Genomic DNA, 25,951 nt, shown 5'->3' with positions numbered 1-25,951 from the left:
TCGATGATCCCCTTTTGAAACCTTTGGTAAAGTTCAGGGTTCGATATGTAAGAAATACGAGTAAACGTAAACGAGATACTTATCATAGTTACGGTACGAAAGTTTACCTAATAATCGGTAGATATTGCCAATTTCTACTTGGGAAGTTTTCTAGAATTCTGTACCGGGGATTTATATTTTTTAAGAACTCATTCTTCTTATATTGTTTTCTATTCTTTTTGTATACCTTGTACACTTTTGTACACATTTTTTTCTGTATCTTTAAATATTTGTCTCTTTTTGCGTTTTCTATTTTGTCAGAGGGGCCCGAATCGGGACCGATACATTCACTGTTCGTTTCTCAACGATTTCTCGTTGCATCGGGCGAGTTTCGCGCGAATGATAAATATTCTATTTCGCGTGGAACGTGTCGGAGAAACGCGACACCCGATACATTAAACGCAGGATACGATATTGAACACACGTGTGTATATATATATAAATATAGCTAAGGACACAGAAAAATTGTAAATGTAAAATTCATCCCGTTTACACGAGAGTATCCTTGCGTGCGACCTATGGCAACATATTTCATCCGCGATTCTGATACCGAATTCATAAATCAGCGAATACCGGCTGATGTATTAATCCGCGTACGTAATTTATACCGCTGAAACGCAGGCAAATATTTAAAACCGGCGCGGATCGTAATTTTCGAAAATTTATTATCGCGCCTTACCATTCGCGCGCGATCCGACGCGATTTTTCATTATCGTAACGTACAACTGACACCGGGGACGTATTCGTGTCGCGTACAAATCATTTTCGGCCATATCCGCGTCACGCTTTATTTAAAACGAAACTAAACGCGAGCAGCCGCGATTTCGAAACTCGCGGGACGAACGCAAGATTCTTCGAATGCGAAATTGAGACGCACTCCACCCTGAACTTCCCGAACGTAGCGTGGGATCCATTTATATTGCATTTCACGAAGCGGGGAAAGAATTTCAAACACGCGCGCAACCAGCGTCGTCTAAAATTATATTAAAAACCGTGTACGTTTCGATGGCAATTTTTCTATCAGAGGAACTACGATACTGTTTCGCGGACAAAATAAAAATTCTTCCTTCCTTTTTTGATTGTTCAATTACAATTTTTCATTAATAATTGTCCTTTTTCTTTCACTTTCTTCGTTATCGAAAAGTAGACAAAGTTTCGCGGGCTAAATAAACATTCATCTTTCCTCTCTCGAGTGTTCAATCACAATTTTATATTAATAATAGTCCTTTTTCTTTCACTTTCTTCGGTATGGAAAAGCAGACCAAGTTTTTTCAAACTATTCTTAATAATAATAATCTCTTTTCTTTTCTTTCGATATTAAAAAGGTGGACCATGTTTCTTCTAGAAATATTATGAATTTTTCTTTTCTCTTTCTCTATTTTATTACTGACGACAATATGCACGACAATAGGCCGTTTTTCCAAACTATTATTAATAATAATATTCTCTTTCCTTTCCCCTCGATATTAGAAAAATAAACGACGTTTCTTCTAAAAATATTACTAATATTTCTTTTCTCTTTCTTTATTTTATTACAGACAACAATAGACCAAGTTTTCCCAAACTATTGTTAACAATAATATTCTCTTTCTTTTTCCCTCGATATTAGAAAGGTAAACGACGTTTCTTCTAAAAATATTACCAATATTTCTTTTCTCTTTCTCTATTTTATTACAGACGGCAATATGCACGACAATAGGCCAAATTTTCCAAACTATTATTAACAATAATATTCTCTTTCCTTTCCCCTCGATATTAGAAAAATAAACGACGTTTTTCCTATAAATATTACCAATATTTCTTTTCTCTTTCTTTATTTTATTACAGACAACAATAGACCAAGTTTTCCCAAACTATTGTTAACAATAATATTCTCTTTCTTTTTCCCTCGATACTAGAAAAATAAACGACGTTTTTCCTATAAATATTACCAATATTTCTTTTCTCTTTCTCTATTTTATTACAGACGGCAATATGCACGACAATAGGCCAAATTTTCCAAACTATTATTAACAATAATATTCTCTTTCCTTTCCCCTCGATACTAGAAAAATAAACGACGTTTTTCCTATAAATACTACCAATATTTCTTTTCTCTTTCTCTATTTTATTACAGACGGCAATATGCACGACAATAGGCCAAATTTTCCAAACTATTATTAACAATAATATTCTCTTTCCTTTCCCCTCGATACTAGAAAAATAAACGACGTTTTTCCTATAAATACTACCAATATTTCTTTTCTCTTTCTCTATTTTATTACAGACGGCAATATGCACGACAATAGGCCAAATTTTCCAAACTATTATTAACAATAATATTCTCTTTCCTTTCCCCTCGATACTAGAAAAATAAACGACGTTTTTCCTATAAATATTACCAATATTTCTTTTTTCTTTCTCCATTTTATCACACTCGACAATATGCATTCAAAGTAACCAATATTTACAAAATCTAAGGAAAAGTAACCGAGGGAAAATCGATGTTAAAACATAGAAAATTCAACGCGTGAAATTTAACACGCGACGATGAGAGAAAGTGTCGGCCGAGTTACCGGTTTCACCGAAACGTCGAACGCTGCGTAAATCCCCGCGCGATTCCAACGGCTCGATTTCTTTCTCTAAATCCGATAGCCACCGTGGCACGCTACCACGTTCCACGCGAGAGGCTCGCAATATTTTTACCATCCGCGAAATTCCGGCCAGCAACCCACTTTTTATCTACCGCCGTTCCGCCGCCTTCCTCCTGGTAACCTACATCTAATTTCGGCATCCGCGTCCGACTTGTTTATCATTCTATTAATAAACGCGTGTTTTCTACGTATATCGGTACTTCGTCACGCTCGCTAAACCAATGAGAAATTGCGTGTAACGGTATCATCGCCGCCTCTGTCGGCCCCGCAGCTCGTGCACCGCAGGTGCATCCTAGCTGCGCTAAGGTGCAACGAGGTGCACGCGTCGACGCGTGCAATATTAATATCCGTGGAACGCGCATAGACGAGCTTTGTGCTCTCGCGCGCGAGACGTTCCGCGCCGCGACGAGGCGTACGAGCGCGAAAATTTACGACGAAATCATCTCCCCGTGGATTCAGAAAGAAAACTGACCGACGGAAAGTACCATTCTAGGGAGTCGCGATGTAAGATGGAGTTTTTCATCCGAGACGAGCTTCCGTTATGGGGACCGTTACGGCGGGGATATGGTGGTGTCACGTGACATAACCTTGCGTACATATTAGGATATTAGAAGAGTTACAAAAATTTGTCTTAGTAAGAAAATGAAAGATCAATAGGATTTGATTTTGTATGCGTGAGATATTTAGTTTAAGACCCACTTCCATTATGGAGATAGTTATGGCGGGAATACCCTTGTGTCATGTGACATAACCTTGCGTACATATCATTAAAAAATTTACAAAAATTTGTCTTAGTAAGAAATGAAAGATCGATAGAATTTGACTTTGTATGCGTGGGAGGTTTAGTTTGGGACTCATTTCCATTATGGGGATAGTTATGGTAGGAATGTGGTGGTGTCACGTGACATAACCTTGCGTACATATTATTAGGAGACTTACAAAAATTTGTTTTAGTAAGAAATTGAAGATTGATAGAATTTGACTTTGTAAGGTCAAATGACTTGTAAGGTGTTTAGTTTGGGACTTATTTTCATTATGGGGATAGTTATGGTAGGAATGTCGTGGTGTGACGTGACATAACCTTGCGTACATATCATTAAAAAACTTACAAAAATTTGTCTTAATAAGAAATGAAAGGATGGGACTTTGTATGCGTGAGATATTTAGTTTAAGACCCACTTCCATTATGGGGATAGTTATGGCGGGAATATTCTTGTGTTATGTGACGTAACCTTACATACATATCATTAGGAAACTCACAAAAATTTTTCTTAGTAAGAAATGAAAGAATGTGATTTGGGATATGCGTGGGATATTTAATTTAAGACTTACTTCCATTATGGGGATAGTTATGGCTTGAATATCCTTGTGTCATGTGACATAACCTTGCGTACATATCACTAAAAAATTTACAAAAATTTGTCTTAATAAGAAATGAAAGATGGATAGAAAGATTTATTTTAAGATCCATTTTCGTTATGGCGACCATTAAGGCGGGAACACGCCGGTGTCACGTGACATAACCTAACATATATACTATTAAGAGATTTTATATTGTACAGTAGTTTCGTTATCAGCAATTTTTCCGTTCATGGACTCACGTGAGTGTGTTCGCAACAGGAAACGGAAAACGCGTATTGTGTGTTGTTCTGCACGATCGCACGACGTCACGTAACGTGCAGTTAGCGATAACAGTATGTTTCGGAGCAATTTAAAAACAACCGTAAACTCGCGTTCACATTTCCGGGGACAATGCGCGTTCACGTGTACTCGCGTGACGCGACGATGTTTCCGGCTTTACGCTCCGATTTCAACTTCGTACACGTGCCGTTGGTTTTCAAGTTATTTTAAACATTGCCACGCGGAAATAATCGCTTCAACTCTGAATAAACATTTAGAATTGAATTACCCGATACCGTTTCTATTTCTTTTTCCAAAAAGAAATAATTCGTCCCTGTAGACGTTAACAAAACTTCTTCGCACACTCAACCACCAGACAATCAATTTTTATTTTTTGATCTCCGTATATTCTACTCCACAAGAGAAAAAAAAAGCAATTCAAACTATATAACATGCTTCTATTTTAAACAATATAATTTTATCTTGAATTCTACCACGCATTTAATATTTCTGATTTTAAAAAAAAATTGAATTTCATTTGCTCGTTACGACTCAACGAATCTATAACCAACTTATTTTTTTCGACTACCAGACAACCAATTTTTATTTTTTAGTCTCCGTATATTCTACTCCACAAGAGAAAAAAAAAGCAATTCAAACTATATAACATGCTTCTATTTTAAACAATATAATTTTATCTTGAATTCTACCACGCATTTAATATTTCTGATTTTAAAAAAAAATTGAATTTCATTTGCTCGTTACGACTCAACGAATCTATAACCAACTTATTTTTTTCGACTACCAGACAACCAATTTTTATTTTTTAGTCTCCGTATATTCTACTCCACAAGAGAAAACAAAACAATTCAAACTATATAACATGCTTCTATTTTAAACAATATAATTTTATCTTGAATTCTACCACGCATTTAATATTTCGACCGATCAGATCATACGCAGTCAAACTTTCCCCCCATTATTCTCTCCTGCGCGTAGTCGTTACGAAAGAAATTTAAATAATTGCAAGGAACGTCGAATTTCTCAATCGTTTCCCGCGAACCCAGGAATAGGGTATATACGACACGTGTCGAGTGTTCGTTTGTTATTTCAATCGAGTTACAAGGCCCGTGTTTGCTCCCCTCTATCAGGAACACGTTCAGGTTCGCGAAATTTATGGAAACGACTTGATTCAAACGACAACGTACGTATCCGCGATGGGCGTCACTCACGCGTGTACACGAGAACGATAAAGAAGCCTCCTCTTATTGGTTCAGCCGAGAGATTAGCGCAAATTGCCCGCCCCCTTTGACGCGTATTTTCGTCCCGACATTAAGAGACAAGTGGATCTTCCTCGACACGTGTTTACCCCGTTGCTGTTTGAGCATCGTGTGAAATCATTAGGAAGAAAAAAAAAAAGAAAAACAGCAGAAGAGGGACAAGCGTCAGCTTGGCCGCGATTAGATCGGATTTCAGTGAAAGACAGAACTTCGGATAAAATTAAACATCAATTTATATGCACTTCCTCCCACCAAGAATTCTAAACGAGGAATTTGTTACTCACGATCCATACGCTCACGTTTCTCAATATATTTTCAATTCTACACATTGGTAATTTTAATATTGTACTTTAAAAAAATTATGTGTGTTTTTTTTTTTTAATTTGAATACACTAACTAGAACTAGACATTTTTTTATAATATTCAAAGACCCCGAATAACCAGATTACTCTCGAGTATCAAAAATCTCTCCTATCGATATTCAATTAAGAACACAACGACGAAAATTGTTCCTTCGACTTTTAAACAATACAAGAAAATCTCTACCTTCTTAGAACCATTTCCCTGTGTTCCTGTAAACCATTTCCCTCGAACATTTGAATGCAAAAAAAAAAAAAGTGGCACTCGTCGTCCGGTGACTCGCTACTGTTTACATCGGGGAAAATCGAATAGAATTCAACGCAAACTCGTTCGATCCGGTGAGATTATCGTATCATCGATTCCGTGAGTTATATTTAACCGTTTGATTGAGACATCAAGCGAATATTTTACGCCCGACAGCCCACCGACGGTAGTTTAATGTTCGTTCATTTTCAGTCGAGGGCGAGGTTTAGTGTCGTCCAATATACTACTCTGATTAACAATCTGTAAACAGAGTCTTTAATATCTCAGCCCCGGTCGGAATGTGTACCGCCTAGGCGGCTGACAGGGAACGTTGTTCACATGCAGCAATGTAACGATATTAGCAGTCCCGCGCCATCGCGAAACGAGGTCCGTTTGGTGTGCAGATTACGCGCGATCTGCTGTTGCATTTGGCAACGATCGCGGTTTGCTCAGCTGCCACGCGAAGACAAAGGCAATTGGATTTCGCTCGATACGTTGAAATCGATTCGTGGACCTCTATTGTCGAACGATGATGTCACGCTACCGGGACGGTATCAAGGAAGTTGTCATCGACCACCTAATCGATCGTAATATTCCACCGGAAACGCACGAAAACAAACGTAAACGAACCGATCGCGTGCAAGTCTTCACGAGGCAATTTTAAACTTTCCTTTTCTCCTCGAATCGTAGAGATTTCTTCAGACAAGGTGATTCGAAGATCGACAGGGTTATCGAATTTGTAATTATCGTCAATTACGACACTATTGTGAGAAAAATATCCACGATTGGAAAAAATATCAATGACTTTGAAATTTTAGAAAAAGGAACTTTAAAGGAGTGATCTTTTCTCCTACATGTTCCAAACGAATTATACAATGTTATTAAAAGTTTCTTAAACAGGAAATTAACGACGCAGGAATTCGTTAATTTTTGATCGTTTCGTTGGGAATTACGGAATATTGGAAATTGTTGATACGGTTGCTCGAGGAATGCAAATGTCTGACATCGAAGTTTACAAGTGTTTACTATTTTTTAACACCGCGTGAAATAAGATCGTAAGGTAAGATCGTAGCTCCAAAATATCACAGAGCGTTAAACGGATCTCGTGCAATCTTTGCTAGTGTACAGTTCTTAAAATAATAAAGTAAATAATAAGGTTCTTCGGGTTGTTATCGTTGCGTTGCGAACCGATTCAGACATTGACTTCCTACACAGGAGTACAATGACTTCTGACGACGAGTTGGGCGTGACAAGAAGTTAACCGCTAGAAACGTCGACGTTTGATTGGCAAGACAAACACTCGACCAACGTCCACGGAAACGTTGAAATTCTCGGCCTCCGTCGCGAAAAGTGGAAAACCACGTTTCGACGTCGAACGAACGAAATTTCTAACCGCGCGATGACTTTCGTTTGCTCGTTCAATCAGCAATCAGTGCGAGTTCCACGAACGATGTACTTTCCGATTTCCGGTGAAATTTTTCAAATTTTCCACAACTTCGAACTCCTCGAGTTCAATACCAGTCGTGCCTTGCATTTCATGGATCTCGAGTATCGAAATTGTCGTTTTGGTCACTGTTTACTAACGAACATTTTTAAATAATTATGTGTAATTCTCTAATATACCTTCACGAAAGTATTACACACGAATCGGAAAAGATTTCCCGATGAAAATGAGTCCAAACACGACCCCGTTCGGATAACTTTCAATTACGCGCAATTAAAAATTTTTTCGAAAAATAATTCGAAAAAAGTGTCGCACGATTAAAAGTAGTCCGAACGTGGTCGTGTTTGGGCTCGTTCTCACCGTGAGAGTCTCGCCAATCCGAATATAACACTCTTTTCAAGATATCGTCAAAAATATTTACTACTTCGTAAAAAATATACAAATTTTAATTTTCATTTCTGAATGATTCACCCCGAACGCGTGCCTTGTTCTCGACCAAGAGCTATCGTACGACTGTTAGCTTCGCATTAGAATAAAAAGTATCCCTCCCTCGATATAACAACCCGAGTGTACTCGATTAACGGTCCGTATATCAAGTTATCCACTGCAAGGACCTAGAAAAACTACACTCGATCGATTCTGGAATAAATTCATATTTTCAACCACGGAATACACTCTCGCCGTGGCGATGTCCCGATAGTGATCCTTTTTTAACAATTTTTCAGCCGATCCGGCAGTTATGCGAGCATTGTCGATTTAGACGGTGGCTTGTCGTCCTGCTGGATATCTCGAGGACAGATTCTGCTCGTTATCCCGCCGGAAAGGGGACATGCAGACACCCTCGCTTGACAGAGACCGATGTTGGTGTAAAGCGTTTTGCTTCGGCCCGCGTTGGCCGTCATTCACTTTCACTTTCCGCCCCGTGTTTCCTTTCGCGAATAGTCGTAAATTATGAGCTGCTTCTGCGCGCGAGAACATCACTCGCCGGTTAGAGACTAGAAGCATCCTCCGCCTCTAGTCGCCACCACCACACCTCCCCTTCGTGGAATTCAACCGTCCATCGTTAAGTATTTTATCAAAATGATTCGACGAGTACCCGGTGCAAATACGATCGTTAAAGTCGTGTGTTCCAGACTGTACTTCGTTCTTTCGAATCGTTTCTGTTTGGGCTGGAGAAATTCGAGTGTCTTAAAAAGATTCGAAATAGGGAAAATTTCAATTCGTGACGAGTATTGCCGAAAAGTAGCGGTTTTGAACATTTTTGAGAATATTTTAAGGGAATGTATGAAATACAATGTGTTTCTAATTTGTAGAAATTGGTAAATTTTTAATAACGAGGATTCGAGTGGGTGAGTGAGGAATTATGTGTAATTTTTAAAAAAGTGGTTGTAGTCGACGGTTATTATTTTGTTCGAATAGCTATTATTTTATTTTTGGACTGCTAAAGAGAGATTTAGGTACATTTACTGGAATTATTCTGCATGGACAATAGAAAGGGTTATATGTAGGAATACTTTCGAATAATGTTGGAAAATATGCGATCAATAGATGGACACTTTTGAAAATTTTACGAATTGGAAAAGATAAGTGTAGTGTACACAGTGTGCAATAACAAAAATATTACACGATACATCTCCTCCTTGAGCTACACTACCCCTCAAAAGTACTTCATCGCTTACACGTATTTCTGATAAGAAGATTTCGAATTATTTCCAAGTGATTATTAATACACGTAATTTTACCATATTCACAATTACATTCTTTTGATAAATAAAACTACATTTATAATCTATAACCTTCGAGCGACAGTACATCAGATAATATCGCAAGTTTGCGCTGTCGCCTCGTACGTAATTAATTCAATCCAATTTACAATCTTTCACAATTTTTTTCTTCCATTTAAAATCTCGTTTATTCCCCTATTGACTACCAACACGTACAATTCCTCAAATCGTACACTTATTCCAAAGATGACCACAAAACGTACAACCGAAAACGTTAATCAACGTCAAACAACACACAACATGCAAATCCTACTATAATCGATACTTATTCCTAATTTCTATCGACTACCAACACATATAATTCCTCAAACCATACACCTATTCCAAAGATGACCACAAACGTACAACCGAAAACGTCAATCAACCTCAAACAACAAACATCATGCAAATTCTACTATAACCGATACTTATTCCTCATTTCTATCGACTACCAACACATATAATTCCTCAAACCATACACTTATTCCAAAGATGACCACAAACGCACAACCGAAAACGTCAATCAACCTCAAACAACAAACAACATGCAAATCCTATTATAATAGATACTTATTCCTAATTTCTATCGACTACCAACACATAAAATTCCTCAAATCGTACACTTATTCCAAAGATGACTATAAACGCACAACCGAAAACGTTAATCAACTTCAAACAACGAACAACCTCCAGACTATAATCCTACTATAATCGATACTTATTCCTAATTTCTATTTACTACCAACACATATAATTCCTCAAATGGTACACTTACTCCAAAAATGACCACAAACACACAACCGAAAACGTTAATCAACCTCAAACAACAAACATCACGCAAATCCTACTATAATCGATACTTATTCCTAATTTCTATCGACTACCAACACATATAATTCTTCAAATCGTACACTTATTCCAAAGATGACCACAAACGCACAACCGAAAACGTCAATCAACCTCAAACAACAAACATCACGCAAATCCTACTATAATTAATACTTATTCCTAATTTCTCCCCTCGTACAACGAAACATCGAAACACAATTTTCGCGCGTCCCGTTCACTAGCATTGTCGTCGATTTCGAGACACGAAATCCGTCTGAGCACGCTCGGTCCCCGTTCCACTTGGTGGGAACTCGGTGCACCAGGTAGCGTCGCGACGTCGATTCGTCGCGCGTGTACGATCCGTCCGTTTTACGGTTCCCCGTGATACGCGTCCGATGTCGTTAACGTTAATGGGGTATTCATTCCTTTCACTTACCGAGCCGGTCGAGGGATCGTTCGTTTCATCCCTTTCGCCATTTTCGACGCGCGGCCGGGCATTCACCGACCGAGTCCATAAAGCAGATCGTAAACTTGTCGAATACGGAATGCAGTCGTTTATGCATCGCGTGAAAAGGACGTTTCATTCGCGGAGCGGTTGGTACCCGGCAGGCAGGAGAATGGGACAAACGAGATTCGTTCACGCACCGCCATTCAACGTCCAAAACCGACTCGTACAATGATCTCCGTCCGGCCTCACCACCCCAAACGCCTCTTTTCGTTGAAGCGTAATTAATTTATCGCCTTGTCGCGCTATTTTACCCGCGACTGGCCACGGTAACGACCCGCGTCGAAAATGATTATTCGAAGAAATCTCGAGCCAGTGTCACCGTGAAATTCTAACCAATGCGAACAATCAAGGGACGAATAATGGTGAAAAACTTTTTGCACTGTTTGTTCCTACTCTCGGGGTGTAATCGTGTCACCGAGTGAGTCGTTTAATCGCTAACCTTGAATGTCTTCGGAATTGTTTGCCACGCGATCGAACGAAGAATTCTTTTCGTGAAAATTGTATTGTTTTTTTTTTTTTTTTTTTTTTTGAGGAGGACGAGGATAATTTCGAGTAGAATCGTTTTTCGAGGAACTTGTAGAGACATTTGAAGGTCGATTTTGTCTTTTGTTTTTTTTTTTATGTATATGTAGAATTTTTTGAAATGATACGAAATTATCTGTGTTGGAAGACTATTCGTTGAGGAGATATTTGAATTTCGAGCGATAGAATTGTTTTTCGAGGAACTTGTAGAGACATTTGAAGGTCGATTTTATTTTTTGTTTTTCTTTTTTATGAATATGTAGAGTTTTTTGAAATTATCTGTGTTGGAAGACTATTCATTGAGGAGATGTTTGAATTTCGAGCGATAGAATCGTTTTTCGAGAAACTTGTACAGACATTTGAAGGTCGATTTTGTTTCTTGTTTTTTTTTTTTATGAATATGTAGGGTTTTTTGAAATGGTACGAAATTATCTGTGTTGGAAGACTATTCGTTGAGATATTTGAATTTCGATATTGCAAAAAATTCGTCTTACCCTAAAGTATCTCCATTTTCACTGTAACTGTACAATTTTCATTTAAAATATTTTTTGATTCGATAAATATTAGGATGTTCGGAAAGAATCATTTCATTTTTTTTTTTTTTTTTGTGAAAATGAAAAACAATTTTTTTAGAGCGTATAAACGTTTTATTAAATTATATATACTCCATTTTGTGTAAAACGAAATGACCTTCCGAACAATCCAATAATTTGGAAGATATCTCAGAGGATTTATTTAGATGACTCAGCATATATATATTATATGTATGCAACGATACTTGATCAAGCAGTATCGAAATTTTCTACGCGGTTATGGTTCAGCGATCGCGCGGACTAACATTGCGTGTAATTGTACATGAGCTAAATTCGGTCGTTGTTACGAATTATTATTAGACGAATGCGAGTGTATTTAATGAAGTACCAGAATACGCAATAGTAAACGATGCGCACGATCCTCGACGTTAATAATTTTCATTCCCGGACACCTTTGAACATAGAAAACATTTACCAGCGGAACGAGGACTGCCGCTGGTCAGACGTTGAATTTAATTTTCCGTTACGAGTGTAAATAATTCCAAGAGTATTTCAATGTTTGCGCAAACAAACGCGGTCTCTTTGTTAACGAAAAGAATTCGACAACAATTACTATTTTATTCATCGATTATCGCGTCCAAATGGACCGAATTATCGACAATACGAAAATCCTTGGTGGTTCGTTCAAAGCGTACGGCACATGAAACTTTCTAAAGTATTGAATGCCTCAGTGAACAAGAAAGCCATTCAAGTGGCTGAACCCCGGTTATTTTGAACACCGTACATAAATTATCAACTAAGGCACTTAACGTCCTCTCATTGTGTGTCACGCTTTAATACTTGTACGGAATTCGTAAAAAAGATGTTGACAAATTTTAGTGGGAAGAAGGATGTTTGGATTGAGAAGATTAACTGCCTACACTGTCATTTATAAACAAAGTAAAGGGCACGCGAATAGGAAACGACGATAAAATAATCCGTACCGGTCGTTTCTGAACGTGGATTAAAATAACATCTACCGAGTCACCTTCCGGTAATTATGCTACAAAATATAACAGAGTAAACGAACCAGCACTTTCGTCCAACATTGTACGTATCCTTCGAACGATCTCGTAAAGAAAAATTCACCGTCCCACAACTCAGACAGGAATTATCGTCGCTCAAGTTAATTAAGACTACGATTTCTCTTTTTACAGACACAAAATACCTCTAACGTTCCAAGACACCTTTTCTGATCCCCTTCATCCCAGTTTCTCCGCTCTAAAGTGGAGAGCTAAAACTGTACACCGTCTGTAACTTTGTAGAAGCCGTGCTACAATTTCAGCCAGCTATCTTATTTCGAGAAACGAAACCTACGACAACGGCTATAAACTTTCTCAAAGTGCTCGGTATTCACTCCGGTAATTGCCCAATCTCGTTCATCCTTACCAAAAATTTTACCGACGTTTTTTTCCCCCTGTGCGATCTACATTGTTCGATACAAAGTCTGGTGCACGATTAATGTGAATTTCCTCCACGGTGTGAACTCTTTACGAATTCACATTCGGCCATAGTATTTTTAGTTCGATCTACAATTTTACACTTGGCAGGTTCAGAAGTGAGCCTCACCAATTGCGAGGAAATTTGTCAGATTAATAAATCTACGTCTACAATAAGCGTAATTGCAATTTGAATCGTAGATGAGCGGTCAATTTTGAGAAAAGTAGACACAAACATTTGAAAAAACATTGTGGTCGGTTGTACGATCTGGACTGAGTGGTTACAAATATTTGTCCTAAGTTAAAATCCAGTCGAGAGAATTTTTCCATTCTTGGCAAGTTTCGTCGTTATTATTAATCACTAAAAATTCTCTTACTCTCTAATTCTCCAATTCTCTTACTAGAGCAGGTATATATACAAGAGATTGTTTCATTGATTATTAATTATTTCTAGCTTCTAGAAATTCTCTCGGTCAGAGTAAGAATACATGCAAAAGTTTGTTTCGTTACTAATAATTAACCCTTTGGACTCGAGAGGAGATCCTTTTCATCCAAATTTTCGATCCGGGGAAACTTGGTGGTTTGGAATTCAAATTGGAATTGAAATATTACGTTCTCATAGAGTGTAAACGCGTGTACGCGAAGCATATAAAAATGTTCCGTTCCAGATTAATTTTACGACTTAAACAATTTCCTCGAGGCGTCTGGTAGCAAACAAACCTCGAGTGCAAAGGGTTAAACTCGTCAACAACAACAAAAATTGAAAAATTCTCCTAATCAAAAATGAACCTCTGACGAAAGATTTCCAACCACGAAATGACTTTCCGAACAACCCAACAATTTGGAAGATATCTCAGGAGATTTATTTAGATGACTCAGCATATATATATTATATATATACATATATTTGCATCGCAAGAATATTCCAAATCTTTGCACCTACTTTACTCAAATTCCATCTATCATCTACATCTAAAATTACACTCACGCTTTCTGTAAACACAGATCTATCAATCAGCCAAATTTCATTGCAATCCGTGAGGATCACTTCCAACCCCCTCCCTTTGTGAAACCTAACCTATCACAAATACTACAATTCGAACGAGCAACGACTAGAAAGAATCGAGAAATCCTGACCCCGGTTACTCCCAAACCGATCAAGAGACCACGTTTCACCCTATCCATATAAACACTACCATCTATCTATCACTGCCCTGTTGCTTACTGGCTAGCATCGACTCTGCCCAACTCCTCGATGATTATCCCCTTGTCTCGAGAATACCACGAGCCTCGAATTCCTTCCAGTCCCGCCAAACGGTCATCTAATCCTTCCCACCTCGACGTGTGCTAACACGGACCCCCTCCCGTGATCCCAGTTCCAGACGGCGAGTCTAATCGAATCTTTAAACGGTCGCGGACGCCATGTCCCACCGACGCTGTTGAGCGAAACCCGCGCGGTTATCAATCATTCGGAACGTGCAATTAGAGGCCGCGCTGGTTCTGTTCCGTTCTGTTCTTTCGTCCTACCCCGTTCGTCGCAATTCACTTTGTGTCGCGGCAAGCAGCCGCGCGCTAGCGTAATACGCTCTCGAGCGGTGGTGGGGAGAGGGGGCACCGAGAAGGGTCCGGGGTGGGGGATGCGTGGAACCACATACCGCGGTCACGCTCTTTTGCTCGTCACGGCGCATCTCTCTACTACGCGTTTCGCAGCTCCTCGCGTGACACACGGGACACCGAAACGACGAACGTTGGCGAGGGAGAGGGGGGGCACGGAGCGGAGGACGAGGAGGCCTCGCGAGGGGGCGCTTTTACATTGTCACCGCGCGATCGTTCGCCACCGTGGCACGCTCGAGAATTAATTCAGCGACGACGTGTCACGCCCGCCCGAGACTAAAGTCCGCTGATTTAAAGGTGCGACCCGGGGCCACGGCGGCAACCGCGACGACGACGACGAAGACGAAGAAGACGACGACGAAGACTCCGTAGCCGAGTGCGTTAGGGGAAACTTGCACGGGTCCGTGTCGACTTGAGCGTGCACGGTTCACCATGGCGTTGTTACGGTAACACATTTGGCCACGTTACGAAATTTACGAGTCCCGCGGCCCAATTGGCACCGGGCGGAGCGGATTTTCACGTACCCGAATCGAGGACTTACGGAGCGTGGAGGTGCCGGTTTCGGTTGGAAGAAATTTGCGAAAAGAATGTACCAAGGTGTCGTTGTTTTACTATTCGAATAATATCCGGAAGGTATTCGAATAATCAAGGATTCGAGTAATATTCGAATAATCAAGGATTCGAGTAATATTCGAGTAGTATTCGAGTTGTCCAGAATTCGAGTAGTATTCGAATAATCCAGGAATCGAGTAGTATTCGAATATTCCAGAACTCGAGTAGTATTCGAATAGACAAAGATTCAAGTAGTATTCGAATAGTCAAGGATTCGAGAAGCATTTGAATAGTACTCGAGTAATGAAACATTTAAGTGGAATAATAAATAATTCAACTAGTATTCGAGTAATATTCGAATGATCAAGGATTCGAGTAATATTTGAATAGTATTCGAGTCATGTTCTAATACTTGAATAAATTCGAATAATCAAGGGTTCAAGTAGTACTGGAATAGTGATCGTATAATCAAAAATCCAGGTACAACAATGATAACATACGATTTCGTTTAAAAGAACAGTACAATTGCATTCTGCAGAAGCATAGTTGCACTTGCGTTGAAAATGATGTAGGAAGTTAAAGATTACTCCACAGTTGGACTCTTTTCTGTATCACTTTCGTCCATAAGAGAGATGTAACCCGATCAAATTGCACGATTCACACTTTATACAGGTTGTTCCAAGATCGCTAGAAAAATTATTACCACTGTAGAAATAGCCCCATAAGTAATTCGTGATGTTGTTAAAAAAGTACGATGAACGATAAACACTTGTTATTAATACGGTACTCGGCTAAAAATAGACCGACTATATTTATTTAATCTGCCTCTGGAAGCTGTGTTTACTATCCGAGAACGTTGAAGCCAATCTATTATATATAACCCTCTATCAAACACTTACTATTAATAATCCGTTTGAAAGTACTGGGCATTTCAATCGGTACAAGACACCCTGTATCAGCCGGCCGAGGCACGATGGTTTGATCACAATGCGTTCGGATATCGTGTGGCACTCTCGACCACCGATGTGCATTAACTTTGATTTGTACTCCTGGTCCAGTTATGGTAGAGTTACGATTTCCTCAAGTATTACTCGCCTGCTCTTCAAGTGTGCTACAGACTGATTTACACTAGCCTTTAATCACGGATATAATCATAGATCCGTCTCAAATGTTATTGAAATATGATTCTATCTTTTGTGGGGTGATTGCTCGTTAAAATGTCTCGCCACTTTATGCACGCGTAAAGAGATGCGTTTTAAATCTGTCACAGGTATACGAGTTCGGTGTTATGTCAAACGTAACACCTAACACTGTATATAACTTCGTACAATGGGTTACATAGAAGTTTTCAAAGAGAAAATTTGTTCTTTGAGAATACGAGGATAACGTAACAAGTCATGATTTCAGAATCATGCAAAATTCTTGGAATTCGGTGACGCAGAGAAGAAAATTAACGATCCTGTTTGGAAAGATATCGGAGAGTATTAAATCTCGAAGAAAAATGACTCTGAACGACGAAAACACTTAAACGTTCTGGACCGGGACTGTTTGAATAATATTTGAATATTCTGTAGGTATTCAAATGCTACGAATGAACTTCGAATATCGTTGTTCGAATAGTGAACGAAAATAAAATTTAAAAGCAACGAATCTAAAGAACTTGATTCATAGTCCTCGTCACACTATTTAAATATTACAAATATTCGGATATACGATCGGTACGCAAAATACGCGAATGTCGAGAATTCAAATTCTATTCACCGAACATTCTAATTCTATTCACCGTGTATTCAAATACTATTCATTGAGTATTCGAATTCTATTCACCGAGTATTCTAATTCTATTCATTGAGTATTCCAACTCTATTCCCCGAGTATTCGAATTCTAATCACCGAGTATTCAAATTCTATTCATTGAGTATTCGAATTCTATTCACCGTGTATTCAAATTCTATTCATTGAGTATTCGATTTCTATTCACCGAGTATTCTAATTCTATTCACCGAGTATTCCAACTCTATTCACTGAGTATTCGAATTCTAATCACCGAGTATTCTAATTCTATTCATTGAGTATTCGAACTCTATTCATCGAGTATTCGAATTCTAATCACCGAGTACTCAAATTCTATTCATTGAGTATTCGAATTCTGTTCACCGTATATTCAAATTCTATTCATTCAGTATTCGAATTCTATTCGCCGTGTATTCAAATTCTATTCACCATGTATTCAAATTCTATTCACCGAGTATTCTAATTCTATTCACCAAGTATTCAAATTCTATTCATTGTGTATTCGAATTCTATTCACCGAGTATTCGAACAGTCGTCTATTCGAATCTTATTCGTCAAACATTCACCGTAATCCCGATCCTGCCCGCATCCACGAGTCCGTTGACTTCACTGCGTCCAACTATACAAGACGAAATGCACTTCCCTCGTCCATCCTTCTTCCTGTCCTCGAACCATCCCCCTTTAACCTGTTCGCTCGAAGTCCCCCCGGAATCGTACCGGCTAATGCAAAGGAAATAGCCCCCGATGCGAGACAAAAATAAGCGACATTCGAACTGCCCGCGACACGGCGCGTTTAATCCCTCCCCCACCATAAATCAAGCTTTCAACTATTCGAAGAACAAGGTGACACGGATGACCCTTAAATCCTGGGAACGGTTCAATATGTCCCCGTGACATCGCTTCGTCAATGTAAGTTTTTAATTGCCGTCTAATAACTCGGGGCACAAGGTCCTCAACGAGTTGATTTACCGACCCTAAACGTCATTTAGCCCTCTACTCAGCCAGACAGAGATTAGACTATCGCATGGCGACGGAATGAATCGTCTGTACTTTACATTCGTCTCTTTGATTTTTATTCTCCGCTCGTAACAATGATTTACGATTCCGCGGGTGTTAGGTATCATACGGTGTTTCTCTCTTCTGTCGCTCGAATAGCACCCGATACTTTTCGCCGAGAGTTCTCCAAATTTGTTCAACGTTCCAGAAAATCGTCCAAGATCCCTCCACTTGGTACCAACTCTTCGTTTCACGTTGCAAACGAAACGCAATAAAGATCCACGCGTTCCGTTATCGAAGGGGTGGGTGTACCGATGAATTGGCAACGGGACGCGACTCCCGAATAATGGTCAGTTTGATGATTTTCCACGCGAGCTATAAATCTCGTTGTACATACTTTACGCTAACCAGTCGACCGGGGAGCGTTAAATCATCTTTTTTGGGAGCAATTGCTTACTCTCCGGCTCGATGAAGTGTATATATACCGATGACGACAAAGATAGATCGTGTATTCGTATTGTTGAAACGAGAATAGCAATCTTAGTGGGGCGCGCACCTGCACCGCCCAGTCAGAACGAAATTTACGAGGACCCACCCCTTCGATATAGAATTATATATATTTCGGAAAACATTCGTTACGGACGCCGGGGACGTCGGCCAGAATCCCTGTCCCGAAATATTGCGACTTGTAACGTTTTTTGATGATTTTTGTAAAAAGAGGCGACACCGTCGAGTCTTGAATGTTTTAAAAGTAGACGAGAGGAATTTAAGTTTTCCTCGATATACGGATTCCTAGTGCACGTGAATCCTTCGAAAATATTGATTAGGTATTTAACCTTTAGCAACGCGTCGAATTTATAATTGAGCTCCAATGAAAAATATTAATATTTTCATTTATCGACCGAGACAAATTTACTAGAGAAAATCATTCAGTATTTTACCTTTAGCACCGTGTCGAATTTATAATTGAGCTCCAATGAAAAATATTAATATTTTCATTTATCGACCGAGACAAATTTACTAGAGAAAATCATTCAGTATTTAACCTTTAACACCGCGTCGAATTTATAATTGAGCTCCAATGAAAAATATTACTATTTTTATTTATCGATTGAAACAAATTTACTAGAGAAAATTTTATTAGGAAAAATCACCTGATCTTTGTAAACGGATTAAATTGCTTTATGTAAAATATTCTGCGTCAGTGACGAGCAATCCTGGTTGGTCGAAACATTGCACTTTATTTTGCCAAAGGTTAGGTTTTCAATCTTGGCACGCAACGAGAGTTGCTCGTATTCTAAATATTCGACACAAACTCCTTAATTCGAAATTCGCGACAGAGCTCGTAAAATACATTGTCAGGAATGTAAAAAAAAAAGAAAAAAGAAAAAGACCAATTTCCTCTTCTCAATTTGCCAGAGATCCTTCCTCGAGTTGTACCACGACTTACAACTACGTTTTTCACTCGAGTCACCCGATATATATTTAACAAGAAAATCACGCGTATCGCAACATTGTATGTAACGTACACCCGCGTATTTTATCCCCGAGTGAAAAATACAAGCGTCGTGGAGGTCCCGTACGGCATTGAACGATACATCGTGTGTAAGTATTATAAATAACGTGTATTAATTTCCATTGGAACAATGTACACGATTGTCACGGGTGAATCTTGGATATCTACCAACATCTCCGAGCACTATATCACCGTGACCAGTTACAATTATTGTCGACCAACGTTCCATTCGATTTTCCATGCGCCGAATCCACGCGAAAGAATTCGACGCTGGTTGAAGATTTTATTTTTACGCGACGCCAGCTTCGATGTAACGACCCGGGTAATTTCGTGGGCGTAATCTTCGAATAGAAAGAAGTATCGCGACGATCGAATCGCACCGTGTCTAAAATTACACGACGATCTTCTTGGTAACGATGCTGCTCTTCTTTCGCACCGCGTAACTTTCTTCTTCGATTCGATCCTCGGTTAATCGAAACTCTCCACACTTCTCCGTTCGTTTTTAAAACGCGAGCAATCTTCATTTCCCACTTCTCCACTCCTAACGCGGCGCAGACACAGCTTCCTCGGTTATAAGCAGCCTAAGTGAAGCGCTTTGTTTCACCGACGAATGAATCGCCCGCTCGAGAAAGCCTGGCTGTTTCCTATTGCTGCGCCAAACAGGGATTCTTGTTGCACAGAAATAGGCTGCAACTTGGTACGAGGCTCGTGGTGGCCTCTAATATTGTATAGAATCGGAATAGTTCGCTTCCACGCAGCGATTTTTCCGTTATCGACCAGATCGGGCCCGGTGTGGCTCGCTCGGAGATCAAAATCCATACCTACCCCCGCTTCGAGCGCACTGGCGACTCACTGTTACTCGAAAGCGGGTGTTAACCTACTCGAACGTCACTTCGTTTCGCAATTTTGTTGTTTTAACGATTGACGGGTACTTTATTCGTTTCTATACTTATATACTAAAAATTTCGGATTTTTCTCAGCTTGATCTTACGCATAAAAATCAATAAGCTTTGCCATAATCGTTGCGAGTCGTTCATTGTTTTCGTTCGACGTTTACGATCAAAGGATCGCCTTCGAAACTACCGGAAGAAATATACTGTGTAAATTGCAAAACAAAATTCATATTCCACTCCCCCAAAATTGAAATTCGATTGATCAATTCCTATATCATGGTATTATATATTTACCACGGACTTTGTACATATTGCACTCTCCAGACATTTCACCATAGTATCTCATTCTTTATTTCGACTTTATAAATACGTACCACAACCTTCCATAGTTCCTCCCTCAAAATTTCCTTTGCTGTGGAAGAAAGTATACTCTCTAAATTGCAAAAGAAGAAAAGAAACCATACACACTCCACGTGTATTCCCCTTCATCCCCCCCTCCATCCCCCCCTCAATCCCTTTTCCTCAAAATGGCCGCGAACCGTGGATTCGGTCGTACCGAAGAGAAATTGGAAAAAATATACTCTCTAAATTGCAAAAGAAGAAAAGAAACAATGCATACTTGACATATATTCCCCTCCATCCCCCCTCAATCCCTTTTCCTCAAAATGGCCGCGAACCGTGTACTCGATCGCATCGAACACAAATAAAAAAAAATATACTCTCTAAATTGCAAAAGAAGAAAAGAAACCATATACACACTCGACGTGTATTCCCCTCGATCCCTTTTCCTCAAAATGGCCGCGAACCGTGTACTCGATCTCACCGAACAGAAATACGATAACCTATTGTCGCGTTTTCCGTCCCGCGTTAGAAGCGAATCGAGGCCCCGTAGCTAGCCCGGTCCGATTCGATCGTTCCGCCGACGCGACGGATCCGTGGCGGTGACGGTGGTGGGGATAGATATCCGGGAACGAACGCGGAACGGATCGCGCGTCCGAGGTAACACGGTTCGCCGCGCAAAGGGCGGGCACGCGGAAGAGAGGCCATGGAAACGCGTCGGGGAATTAATACTCGTCTTAAAAGCGGCACTTCGAACCGTCTGGCATGCATAACGCGTTGAACACTCGCGCCTCGCGATAAACGCGCGCGCGGATCCCACGAAATTGACTTTTACCCGTCGATGTGACCGGATGGTAGGGTTAGGTACAACGGTCGCCGCGTTGCGGTGGCCCGAGTCGTAAAATAACGAAATCAAAAAGGGGGGTCGGGAGAGGGGGACGGGGGAGGTGTAGGCTGGGCGATTTACGAGTTCTAAAATTGTTGGAAACTTTGCGCCCCCTCTCCCTGCCCCCTTTCTCCCCTCCCCTTTTTGCTCCACGTTCACCGTCCCCTCACCGTCCCTGTCCCTGCTCCATCGGCCCAAGAGTCGTTATAAACGTACCGCTTGTATCGCGATCCGCGTTCGAACTAAATATGGTTTCACGGAAGGAGGGTCACCGTCATGGGCCCGAGTAACACCGAACGGCCGACATAATGGAAACCGAACCGACGTAGACGACCGTCGCGCGCGATGAAGACATTTACAACCCGCGAACGTTCGCCTCTAGGAAACGCCAGCAACAGAGGAACAGGAAGAGAAAGAGCGAACCCGCGGTAAACCCACGTTTATCCGCCGACTTTATTTCATCTCGGTCGACATTGACTGCTGTTGAACATTAGTCCGGAGATCTACGGTCCAACGAGTTAGCTTTGAACCACCATAATAATCTCGACGGAACGTTCTCTTTTCCTTTTCCTGTCTACGTACGGTTGCTCTGATCATACCCGGTTCTGCCACGGTGTATCAATTAACGCCGTGTCGCGACAGCATCGAGCCATCCTCCTAACGATGTTGTAAACCACGTGTAACGACCGCCTCTTTTGCGTCTTTTGGATTTAACCGGCTCGCCGGGCGACGAGGAAGCACGGCCACCTCGTCAAAATCGAGCGTCCTCGATGAATGGAAATTAGAAGTTTCGAGACGTTGCACGATCTTCGATCGAGGGAGAATTCTCACCCCGGTTTCGAGATAAAGATTTTGGCGATTTCGAAGGATCGAATTTTTCTAGATGTCGAGCGACAGGGACTGTTCCAAGGGTGTCTGATTGGAGTAAATTGAGAACGTTTGATAGTACGTATAACTCTCTTTGCGTGATATTTAGAAGGAGTGTTCGTTAAGTGGGATGGTTTGTTTAAAATATATCGATGTACTGGTAGAACGAGGTTTAGATTCTCTATGTATTTTTACGTTAGAAATTTTCTTTTCCTCCACTTCCTAAAAATATCGATCGAAAGAACATTGATCAATAAATAGTCCTACCAGTTAAGTATGAATAAACAAAAATGGTAGACCATTGATTAACAAGTAGGGCCACCGATAAAATATCTATTTTAAAAGAGTAACAAATCATCCATTAACAAGTCTACCGGTAAAACATCAATTAAAAGAAAAAGAACAGACAGTTACTAAACAGGTGTATCAATGAAGTATCCGTACAAAAAAAATTGAGATGCCATGGAACAAGTAATCGTGCCAATCAAATATACATTTACATCCCACTAAAAAGACGATAGATCAATAAACAGATCAACCGCTAAAGCGTACAATACCTACACTTCGAATTCCTTGAAACAACACTGCACGAAACGTCCAACGAAAAACTCTCGACCGAAGTAACAAACATAACCTCAAACTCGGTAATTCCGCTCCTCGTGATATCACCGTGTCCCATTTACGCGTTTAATTAGCTCCACGAGTCCCCCGTTCAACGACCATTTCCCTTTACGAAGAGTTTCTTCTCCGCGTTTTCGTTCGTTCTCGAATAAAACGACCATCGCGTCGATTCGAGGACGCGTAATACGACGCCATTTCGTTTCGAGTACGCGTCCCTGGTAACCTCCGTCTCTCCCTCGGTTTAAGCTCCAATCACCGACGTTACTATTTTCTTTCGCGTTTTCTTCTTTCTTTTTTTTTCTTTTCTCTTCCATTTTCCTTTCAAATATCTCCGAGGGGACGGATATCGCGACGAACGTGATTTTAAAGGTCTTTCAACGGATCACGAGGAAGCGAGGCCGGGGAATGTGTCGAAAGTGAGTGTCATTTCACCGAGAAATCCTGCGCGCGGCTATTTCCGTCATGGTTGCCCTGGCACCCCCGTCCAAACACCCCCACCGGAGTCCCCGGGACACGTCCCAGACATAAGGGCTCTCATAAATATCATCCGATGCCTTTGGCCACGGTTGTCGACGCTGCGTGTCGTCCGTGTCTCCTTGGTCTTCTAGGTGAAACCACAGCCGAGGCATTAAGCTGATTGGGGTGTCAGAAGGTGGATGGAGGAGGGGACCGTATAAATCGTCGGGATGCGTGATGTACACGGGCCAATGAAAATTAAGAGAGACGTGGAAACCCTGTGGCGGAATTTGCCTCGAAATTCTGGCACAACGACCACGATTTTTCTTCGAGTCATCATCGTCGAGGATTCTCGTTCGTGGGCGAACCGTGACGGTACGTATAACATTAACACGTTGACCATCGCGACAATTTTACTTAAGGATATCGGCATTTGTACGAACCGTAGTGTAAAAAGTAGAAGTATTCGACAATTTGTCGATGGAATTATTTTGTAGTATTATACTAACGAGAGTAATGTTATTACAAGAGTCTCGTTCGTGGACAATTTGTGATGATACGTAACATTAACACATTAACACGAACCGTAGTGTAAAAAGTAGAAGTATTCGACAATTTGTCGATGGAATTATTTTATAGTATTATACTAACGAGAATAATGTTATTCAAAAGTTTACAAGTAATATAATTCGTGACGTGTAAGTTCAGAGAATCGTTGTAACTTTGGAGTGTTGATCACTAATAATCACTATGGTGTTCAACATGTTACAAATGACGACTTTACGTTTCACAATGGTGGGTAAGTTTAGATAGAGATGTTTCTTTTAAGTCATTCAAGTCAACAAATAATCTCGTTGAGAGTGGAACGCGTATTTGATGATTTTTAGAGAGGAGTGACGACTTTAAAATGACGACTTTATGATATGACTTTAAAATGACGACTTACCCACTATTTCACAATGGTGGGTAAGTTTAGATAGAGATGTTTCTTTTAAGTCATTCAAGCCAACAAATAATCTCGTTAAGAGTGGAACGCGTATTTGATGATTTTTAGAGAGGAGTAACGGCTTTAAAACGACTTTACGTTTCACAATGATGGGTAAGTTTGGATAGAGATGTTTCGGTTATTGATAAAATTTTCATCTTGAAACCATTTGGTTTCAAGAGTCATCTCTCTGTACAGGAGTATCTGTACAGAATGTCCCGTTCAAGTCAACAAATAATCTCGTTGAGAATGGAACGCGTATTTCATGATTTTGAGAGTGAAGTGACGTTTATTAGTTTTTTAATTCGTGAGTGCCTTCAAAGTCATTTCGAGGTTAACTTGCTTCTTTTATTACGAACCTGTACCTTTTATAATCCTACTCTGCGTGATAATATGTATAACTTCTTTCATGGAAAAACATTATCGTCTTGATAAAATGAACCAGGTGACGGACATCTTCTTCCAAGATACTATAAAGTATGGTCACCTATGATTCGTTTATTGATAACTAGTGGCCTTGATTATGCGAGGTATTACTTTATTCTGTTTTAGATGCAACAGTGGATACGATTCCGATTTTGGACCACAAAGGAACTAAAAAAGGACATCACCTAAGTGTAAATCACCGATTTTAATGAAACTTACGTATAATGTAGTTCTTGGAAAAATATTTAACACGTATTTTTTTTATCTGCTATTATCCATATCTAGGGTATGAAACGTGCCCTCAAAGTTTGAGGAGCAAAACACATTTCACTCGATATTTCGAAAATAATGGGACCTGGAAAAAAGTTGTTTAAACAAAAATTGCGTACCTTTGAATAATAAATTTAAACTTTCAAACAGTTTTGTAAAATATCAGTTTGATTAATGAATATATTAAAAAACTGTCACTTTTTATACTTTCTTCATACAATTCATTGCTTTGCATCTTTATAAATTTACCAATATAAACTGTAAACCAATATGAAAAATTCGTATATTTGAAATTTTTTTCTCCTCCAATTTCAAGGGCTGATTTCACCCCCTAGATATCTGAATAATAGCAAATGAAAAACAACACGTGTGAAATATTTTTCCAAGAACTATATTACATGCAAGTTTAATTAAAATGGATGATTTGCGCTTAAGTGATGTTCCTTGTAAGTTTTAAGCGACTTGGGACGAGTAAGTATATAGTT

The 25,951-nt window shown here is 39.9% G+C and overlaps 1 protein-coding gene across 1 annotated transcript in view; it reads right to left on the bottom strand.

The window, feature by feature from the left end:
- The window catches only part of Src64b (Tyrosine-protein kinase Src64B), a 162,866-nt gene that overhangs the window by 2,742 nt on the left and 134,173 nt on the right, over window positions 1–25,951 (bottom strand). The window lies entirely within an intron of this gene.

Source organism: Ptiloglossa arizonensis, chromosome 1, assembly GCF_051014685.1.
Source record: "Ptiloglossa arizonensis isolate GNS036 chromosome 1, iyPtiAriz1_principal, whole genome shotgun sequence".
Lineage (NCBI taxonomy): Eukaryota > Metazoa > Arthropoda > Insecta > Hymenoptera > Colletidae > Ptiloglossa > Ptiloglossa arizonensis.
Note: the sequence above shows the minus strand (reverse complement) of the source record. Positions and strands in the feature narration are given on the sequence as shown.